Source organism: Euphorbia lathyris, chromosome 9 (genome assembly GCF_963576675.1).
Source record: "Euphorbia lathyris chromosome 9, ddEupLath1.1, whole genome shotgun sequence".
Classification (NCBI taxonomy): Eukaryota; Viridiplantae; Streptophyta; class Magnoliopsida; order Malpighiales; family Euphorbiaceae; genus Euphorbia; species Euphorbia lathyris.
The window spans coordinates 67,774,174-67,783,119 of record NC_088918.1 but is presented as its reverse complement, the minus strand read 5'-3'; the positions used below and the strand labels follow the sequence as shown (position 1 = coordinate 67,783,119).

General features: G+C 35.1%; 1 long non-coding RNA gene and 1 pseudogene across 1 annotated transcript; one reads left to right on the top strand and one right to left on the bottom strand.

Annotated features, from left to right (window-relative positions):
• On the bottom strand, nucleotides 1-2,154 carry LOC136206959 (RHOMBOID-like protein 12, mitochondrial; annotated as a pseudogene).
• Nucleotides 2,155-3,744: 1,590 nt separating this feature from the next.
• On the top strand, nucleotides 3,745-8,021 carry LOC136205421 (uncharacterized). Its single transcript, XR_010675942.1, has 3 exons — nucleotides 3,745-4,042; nucleotides 4,159-4,205; nucleotides 4,468-8,021. It is a non-coding gene; the product is annotated as an uncharacterized lncRNA (long non-coding RNA).
• The last annotated feature ends 925 nt before the right edge of the window (nucleotides 8,022-8,946 follow it).

The following is an 8,946-nucleotide window of genomic DNA, read 5'->3' as shown; positions in this document are numbered from 1 at the left end:
AATACTAAGTACGGTTAGTAAACTCAAAACCGTCCCTTCCTTACTCGGGCATACGCTATAGCTGCAACTGCTGCTCCCCCAAAGTTTGCTGCTCCTGATATATTACTACGTCCCTGCACTAACACATACTCAAATAACAATTTATATTACACAGGAACACGGAACTTATACAAGGTGTCAAAGCAACCAACCTCTATAATCCTCCACGCATCTTTCCCAAACAAAACAATACCCTAGCATAACATAACATCACATCAGAGATGGTTAAAAGGATACCATAAACATTTTCAAACTCCGATTGCAAAGTAAGTAAGGTTACCAGTAAAAATGCAGGTACAGGTATCAGGAAATCTATGTAAATTGTGGCTCTTGGTTTCAGCAATATAGCAAGCAGCACTATACCATTGACTGCTCCATTAGCCCCCTAATCCAATGAAATACAACAACCACTTGTAAGTTAAATAGTTGAACAGAAAATACCACCCAGGCAGGCTCAGGCTCAGGCTGTTTTATAAGGAAAACCAGAGGCTAAGTTCAGCAACTAAATTAAAGCACTTGTAACTAGTCGCAGAAAAGAAGAAAAGCATACCAATGCGCGAGTTCTTGGAGGTTCCTCCGTCGACATTCCATTTCCCTGTGGCACTCAAGAGATAAGATGCTTTAGTTATAATGTATTTATTCATTCATTCATTCATTCTACATTGATTAAACATATTACTATGTTTTTCCTTAACATCATCATGACAGGAATTTTCAAGATCATGTCAACACAACACAAACATATAGTTGGAGCTATGTTTGTTATCACATAATTGCCACAGAAAAAAAGATATAATTTGGCATACTTGTACAATTTGACTTCCATTTTGGCACAATCGAAACATGTACTTTAGTATTTCCCAAATTTGAATATTGACAAAAGATTATGTTAGTAGAGTATCACATGTGATGTTAAAAGGCATGAGATCAAACTGTATCCTACAATTTGGAGGTCAAATGTACCAGAATTAAAGTATGAGGGGTCTAAATGATACATTGTGTCAAGTACAAGACTAGAATGTGCCAAATTTGAAGCATATACTGGACCAAGTAAATGGCCAAAATGTTGCTTTTCGCTTAAATTAGGACTGCTACTCAACCATGATTCATCCTTCATACCTTTGTGGATAAAGCCATACAGGCATGATGCACCAAGTAGAAGACTGAACCACCAATTGCAGCGGCTACATAAAACTTGAGCAAGTATTGAGGTCCAAAAGTTCTACCAATCTGCTCAATTGTATAAGAAAACAAAGAAGGAAGAAAGCATGAGATGAGATATTAAATAGAAGCAATGTGCTAGAAAAAGTTTAAAGTAACCTTACACTCCTCCCAAACTAGTAAAGCCCCACTATGTTAGATAAGATGTGCCACAATTGGTTATGACTGAATGCAGAAGTAAGCAGCGTGTGGACACGTCCACTTGTGAAATTGTCCAACGAAATCTGCTCAGGGAAATGCAAATGTATCTTATGTTGCAGAGAATAAAAGTTAATCAATTACACGATCTAATCTTTAACTCGAACCCACCATAAAATGTTTTGACATGAATTTTGGATCCAGAATCTTCCATGACAAAAAAACAGTAACATTTGCTAAGATCAAGCCATAAACAATGTTATCCGTTGATAGCTGATTAAACCATGATCTCCTGCAATGCAAACAGCAGAAGACAAATTATTGATATCTATGAATGACTACATCCTATTCCAAAACTACACTGAAAGGGAAAAGGTTTGAACAATTCAGCAATGTAAGGTTAATGAAATTACCAGCTACGCGCATTGTAAGCAAGGGTTGAGCTGAATCCACAATATCCTCTAGTGAAGAAGCCAAAATTGCGATCCGTGAGCCGTTTGGTCGATAAATTAGACACCAAGTGCTTCTGAAGAAAAAAGCCATTGCTGAATTGAGAAAAGTTAGTCTGGTTGTAGTTATGGCGGCATGGATTTGTAAAAGTAGAGAAGATTCTAGAAGGCTGAGAAACTGAGGAAGTTGAGGTTTTGGTGAGTTTGAGAGAAAAGAACCTCCGCATTTTGATTTTGTTTCTCTTCTTCTTCTTCCTTCTTCGATTTGGATATTTCGGGAGGTTTGAAATGAATTCTTTGCTACCAAAACATGAAACTTGAATGATTCCTGCTACAAAGTTTGTTGTAACTGAATAATAGAAGGAATTCTAATTTTTTTTTTAAATAAAAATAAACTACTAACATTTGGCTAAATTACACTAATAGCCAATGAACTTTGTTTATTTTCCATCACGATTATTAGAGTTGATTCACATTTTTAACATTTTGCATTTACCAAACGTTGCTTTTTAGCTGGGAAAGTTGTTTTAGGATCTGGGAAAACAATATCAACCGGGTCTAAGAGTCTCCCTTCACTCTTTATTATTAAGGAACTTATAATTCTCTCTCATCTCATTATTAGTAAATACAACAATATACTATAAGAAGTGAGTTTGAAAATATTGTTAGAAATGACATATATTTTGATACTCTTAAATGGTTAAAAGTTAATTGTTTATATTATTTTTATAGAGAGTTTCTTGAAAATGCTCTAAAAAGTAGAAAAAAACAAGACAGAGTCTATGATGTCACTGAACAACCAAAAAAGCAAATTTCTTGAGAGTCAAAATGAGTCAATCATTCTCTCTCCGTAAGGCAAATGTGTACCTACTCAGGGCACTTCTTACGTGACCAAAGAGAGCAAAAAAAGATGAAGAGAGAGAAATAATAAAACAGAAGGGATAAAATAGAGAGAGGGAACAAATTAACCGGTTGAAGAGGGAGTCAAATGTTAAAAGGTGGATCAATGATAATAGTGGTCATAGTTGTAATTTAGTGTAAAGTTCAATGATTTTTATGTTATATTTTAAAGTTCAATGGCCCTACCATAAAAAAATATATACTTATTCTCTTAATTTTTTTTATTTCTTAATATAATATTTTAAAACTAACATTAATATTATTATGAATTTTCTATGACTTAAAAAAATCAGATTCTATTTATTGATTCATAAAATTAATTAAAAATAAATAAAGATTACTTTTTATAATTTTGTATAGTTTTACTTCTATTTTAATAATTTTTGAAATATTTTTCATTTATTTTTTTAGTCAATAAATTTTATGTTACTAAATTAAAGTTCTATAATTATATAAAACTTAATAAATTTATTACCTAATATAGGAGAGATTATGATTGTGTAGAAAAAAGAAAAAAAAACATAAAATAGAAAAAAATATAATATATTTATTATTAAAACATAAATTAAAGGGTAATTCTAGTATTTTAATTTTTTTTTAGTATATTTTGACCATTGACTCAAACATAAGGACTAAGAAGTTGGCGAAAATAAAAACTGAGAGACTATATAATTATTTGTAAAAACAGAGGGACTGATTAGTGTATTAGGTAAAAACACATGGACGTTATAATTATTTACCCTTTATATTTTTATCTATACCTCTCATATCAAATTGTTAAATATATAAAACTGATTTTAGAAAATGTAATTAAAGAAAAAATGATTTAAGATATCTATTAAAGTGTGGAACTAATAAAACACTTGTCAAAATAATAGAAAATTGTTAAACTGACGTGGTTTAATAGCGTAGCTTTTAGTGAGGTGTAATTTTATCATTTATTCATAATTATTCTATTTCTCTTTTTAAAGTTGCAGCCATAGCTACGGAGTCTAAGTCAGTGCTTTCCCATTTCTATCTCATCTTTGTATTAGTATTTGAACTTTAACTGTACTTTATCTTTATTCATGGTCTTTGATTAAAAGAGTTTGTTTAGTTTTGAAAAAAAAAGTTTGTTTAGGTTCATAGTTCTTCTCATTTTTAGGTTCCTTCTCTCTTTCACTATTAATCCAACACTTTTCTACGATTTAAAAATCCCTTCAGACTATTGGCTCATAGTCATAGATGGTGGATCTTTGCTCTCTATCTTCAACAGTTAGTGAGATATTTTGTAGACTTCTTTCCAATTCTCTCATGTATGTTTAGGTTTCGTGCTTTAAATATGAATTATTTGCTTCGATCATATTTGATTTTTTCTTTAGATTCAATTTTCTATTCACGTCCCTAAGTTCATTTTCTCGCACTCACACAGCAAATTCTGGAATTATTACTCGACTCATTTACATGCTAATATACCAGGTAATTTCCTTAATCTTCTCAAATTCAACCTTATTAGCTTTCCAATCTCTGCTTGGGTTCGTTTTGAGTTTTCTCCAATTTGGTGTTTTGTTAATAATTTTGTATTTCTTCCCTCTTTTTCTATTGAATTTCCAGTTTCATTTTGATTTTATGATCACTGATTCAAATTTGTTTCTGTTGAACTGATGCCCTTATGGTTTGTATTTCATCATTTGTAGCATTCCGATTCTTCATATTATGGCTGCTTTTATTCTTATTTTAGGGAATTCTATGATTGAAACTAGAGGGAGGAACCATGAGTTCTTCTTTGATGTGGTCCGTTGGTGGTAGGAGTTAGAGATTGTTCCTGATGTGTTCTTCTTTGGACTCTCTAGAGAGTGAGTGTTAATGTTGAGTTACTATTATTAAATTTTTGTTCATTAAGTTTTTATATTCTAATGTATGATGGTTGCTTATTATCTATTATATATATAACACTTGCAGAATTATAGAGTCTAAATTGACTATGTGCCATAATATAGAGTCTGGATTCTTTTTCCCTGTGATTCTCCTATCTTTGCTCAATCAAATGTCATTTTTGAGCTATTTTATCTAACTAATTTCAGAGGCGGAACTGAAGAAGTGGTCTTGGGGTCTTAGATTGTCACGGTTATCAACACCTAGCTTGAGTTGCTATTGCCATCTCTTTAATGTCTATTTAGGAGTAAATTTCATGGCACTTTTCTCTTATCCTCAGCAGAGAAGTAGCTGATTTCCTGGTGTTTATATTTTTATTACAATCCATGTTTTTGGTAATGTATTATCTATTCTTAGTAGGCTCTTTCAATTTGTGTTCATTGATTATGAGTTTTTTAACAGGTTCCATTGAGTGACATGTAGGTATGATATGCTTTTGGATGTAGTTGACATGTTTGTGTTTAAACGTCTGCTCATATAAATAAATAAAATGCCCCAGAAAATATGTTCCAAGTATGACCTCCGAAATGATAATTGCTCAACTCGCAATTAGTACCTATTGCCTCCTAAGCGACTCCCTCAATAGGATTCCTCTGTTTGTTGCTGACCAAACTCATTTCTAGACCAAAAATTTTGGTTTTAAGCCAAATTAATCCTCTCCAAGCCTCTCTCAAGTGAAATTATTATGATAAACTAAAAGGCTTATATCTACTCCATTAATCCAGAATATATTGAGGATACCTGATTTGTAGCTGGATATAGGTCAAAGAAAAACAGATTAATTATAAATCCAAAATAAATAAGATTTCTGCGGGAAACTGAATAATTTAGGTAAAGACAGATGCTGATGTTGAACACCCTGATTTCAGAGGTCATACTTATCGTTCAGTTTTTTTTCCTAGAGAATGATAAAGATTCTGATTGCATATATTGACAAATTAATAGGGACACCATTTTTGGTCCGATTTAATAAATAATCAAAAGCTTACACATGAGTTTTTTTTCCATTTGCTAGAACTTGGAAGGATTAGGAAACAACTATATTTTTGGCATTGAACTTTGGGCATTCATTTATAAGTTCTGTTCCTAAATAATCAAAAGCTTACACATGAGTTTTTTTCCATTTCCTAGAACTTGGAAGGATTAGGAAACAACTATATTTTTGGCATTGAACTTTGGGCATTCATTTATAAGTTCTGTTCCTAAATAATCAAAAGCTTACACATGAGTTCTGTTCCTAAATAATCAAAAGCTTGCACATGAGCTTTTTTCATTTGTTAGAACTTAGAAGGATTAGGAAACAACTATATTTTTTCCATTGAACTTTGGGCATTCTCTTATAACTTCTGCTCCAATTACAAGGTGTTGGTCCAAAATAAATAAATTTTATTTTTATGTACATAGAAAGCTTATATTTAATTTTAGGGTATAGTTTCTATTTGTCTAAAAAAAAGAAATAAAAATGATGAAAAATAATAAAAATACATTCGTAAATTCATCCCATACGCGGGGCGCATATCTTCATACGCGGGGCGTACTCCACACATCCAAAGGCGTTCCGCTTTAGAGGCTCGTTTACGCGGGGCGTGCCTCCCTGCACGCTACGTGTACAACGCAACGACAAGACGTTTCGGGATCAGGAGCACGTTTACGCGGAGCGTGCATTTCCATGCGCAGGGCGTGTACCGCGCATCCGAGGACATTCCACTTCAGAGACTCGTTTACGCGGGGCGTTCCCTTCCATACGCCACGCGTAAACGTCATCGACAGGACGCACAAGCTCTAGAAGCCCTGACACGCGAGGCGTAACCAAGGATACGCGGGGCGTAACCTCTCTCTCGGCAGCAGTTGGAAGTAGTCAATGGAAGTTAATGGTAGTTAGTGGAAGTTGAGGTAGTGGGGTGATGTGGCATGGAGGTAGTTGAGTTAGTTGGTGAATAATTACCAAAATTCCATTGAATAATTACCAAAATGCCACTCCAAAATACTATAAATAGTCCCCCTCCTCTTCATAAAAAATCACTCAATCACAACACAAAAACCCCCTCTCAAAGATCCAATGCTTAATTCCTAGCTTTTGCTCTCTAGTTCTAAGTTCTCAAGTCCCTTAGTCCCTTAGTTCTTAGTTTCTTTCAAAGTTCTTCAAGCTCCTCCTTTCGTTCTTCGCTTTTCTTAGCTTCGATCCTTCCTTTAGCTTCCTTTAGCCTTAATTCAAGTTCCAAAAGCCTCTTTTCAAGTTTTTTTTTAATTCCATTTAGTGTTTTTAAGCGGTTACTCTGCTCAAATCTTTAAGTAGAAACTCTGTTTCCAAAGTAATTTTTCAGATTCGGCCAATTGTTTTGAAAGACTGTTTTCGTCCATCTAACGTCATTTTTTGCCTAAGATCCCCTCAACAAAGTTGTTCCTGACGTTCTGAAATTCGATCTAGCATTTTGATTCGTCCAATTCCGTGTCCAGGAACTCCGTTTACAAGCTGACCTTTGCACCCCAAATTCTTTTAGTTGTTCTGTTTCCAGATTTTTCCAGATTCGACCAGTCATTTTCAATCTTCAATTCCGTCCATTTACAATTCGTTTTAGCCTTCGATCCCTTATAGGATTTTGTTCCTGACCTCCCGAAGTTCGATTTACACTATTTACTCGTCCAATTCCGGGTCCTTAAGCACTCCAATCAAGCTCCCCAAAGTCAAGTTTAAATCTGCCCCATTTGCCTACCAACGTTTTGACATAGCACAAAGCACATACCGTACGGGCCCGACCGGTTGCAGCTCTCCGAGGACCTCGCACCTACACCAAAATTCAACTTCAATCCGAGATAGCTATTGTGGCTCCGAGTTTGTTGTTGAATTTCAATTTATTTTATCGCATTTCAATTCTTTGTATTGATTTGTTTGTTCCAATTCAATTGATTACCTATATGTTTAATATAGAGATTTTTCAATTGTAATTCATTTCCAATTTCATGTTTCAAACACTTATTCATCAATAAAATACCAATTTTCACCAAATCTTGTGTCAATTTCGCATCTTTCAATTTCTTTATTTTTCACGTCTTCAATTTATTCACATTAGCTTAAATAAAACAATTTATCTAGCAAAGTTTCTATAACGGCGCTAGAGACCCAAGAGGGACTTTTTCAATCCTTGCGTCCCTCGCCAATCGTTTCGTTTAGAATTCAAGTTTTGGCGCGCAAATCCATAAACTTAACCAACTTTAATAATTGAGAAATAATTTCTCTGGCACGCCCGCACCCTAACCACACGTGACAAGGTTGAAATTAGCATATTCGCAAAATATCGCTAACAATTTTTGGCACGCCCAGTGGGACCTTTTTTTTAAGCTTATATTTTAAAAGCCTGTTTCTTTTCGTACCACGTATATATTTTTCATTCAGTTTATAAACCAATTGTTTTTCATGCTTTGCTTTTATTCCATTAATAAGTATTTATTTATTTTCTTGTTCTTTCTTTTTCAACATTAGATTACTAACTTAATTTCACCATTTTCACCTATAAGTACTCACGGAGGATGCCTCCTAGGAAGAACACTGGGAAAGATCCAATTCCATTGGAATCCGAAGAGGGTCAAAATCAGAATCGAGATCATGAGCCCGGGATGCCCGAAGGCTTTGCAGCCGAGACCGTGAGCAATAGCGGAAGTGCAAACCAACAACCACCTCAAGGCCCACCCATATTCGACATGACACCACTATTAGCGAGTATGGAGAAGCAAATCAGCCAATTCCTACATGGATTTTCACAAACCATGAAAGAGAATCATGAGGTTATATGCAACGCAATACAAGCTATCAATGAGACCCTGTTCAAAACTAGCAATGAGGCGGTAAACAATTCCAACAAGGTTCCGGCTCTCGAGGAGAGGATTGTCGATTTAACCGGAGAAATCGACAAAATCCCAAAGAAATGTGCCGAGCTGTTCTCACAAAAGTCAACATCTCAAGGACCAGCGGACAATGGAAAGGAAACACCGATCTCAGGTGCCGGCGAAAGGTACATCCCGCCAGCAGCCCGAGAAGAGAGTCTCAGGTTCAATGAGTGCGGCGATAGGATCAGCCCAGAACCCGTTCAGGTCCCACCACCTCAACAGCATTTTAGGTCTCATATCGGGCCTAGTAACCATGCCGAATACTATGAGGAAAACCATACTCGTAATATGGGGGGCAATGGGAGAGGAACCATCTTTCACCCACAACGGACGATGCACACACGCATGGAGCCCGCCAACAACTTGGGAGAGGCCCAACGCATAAGAAACATCGTCCAAG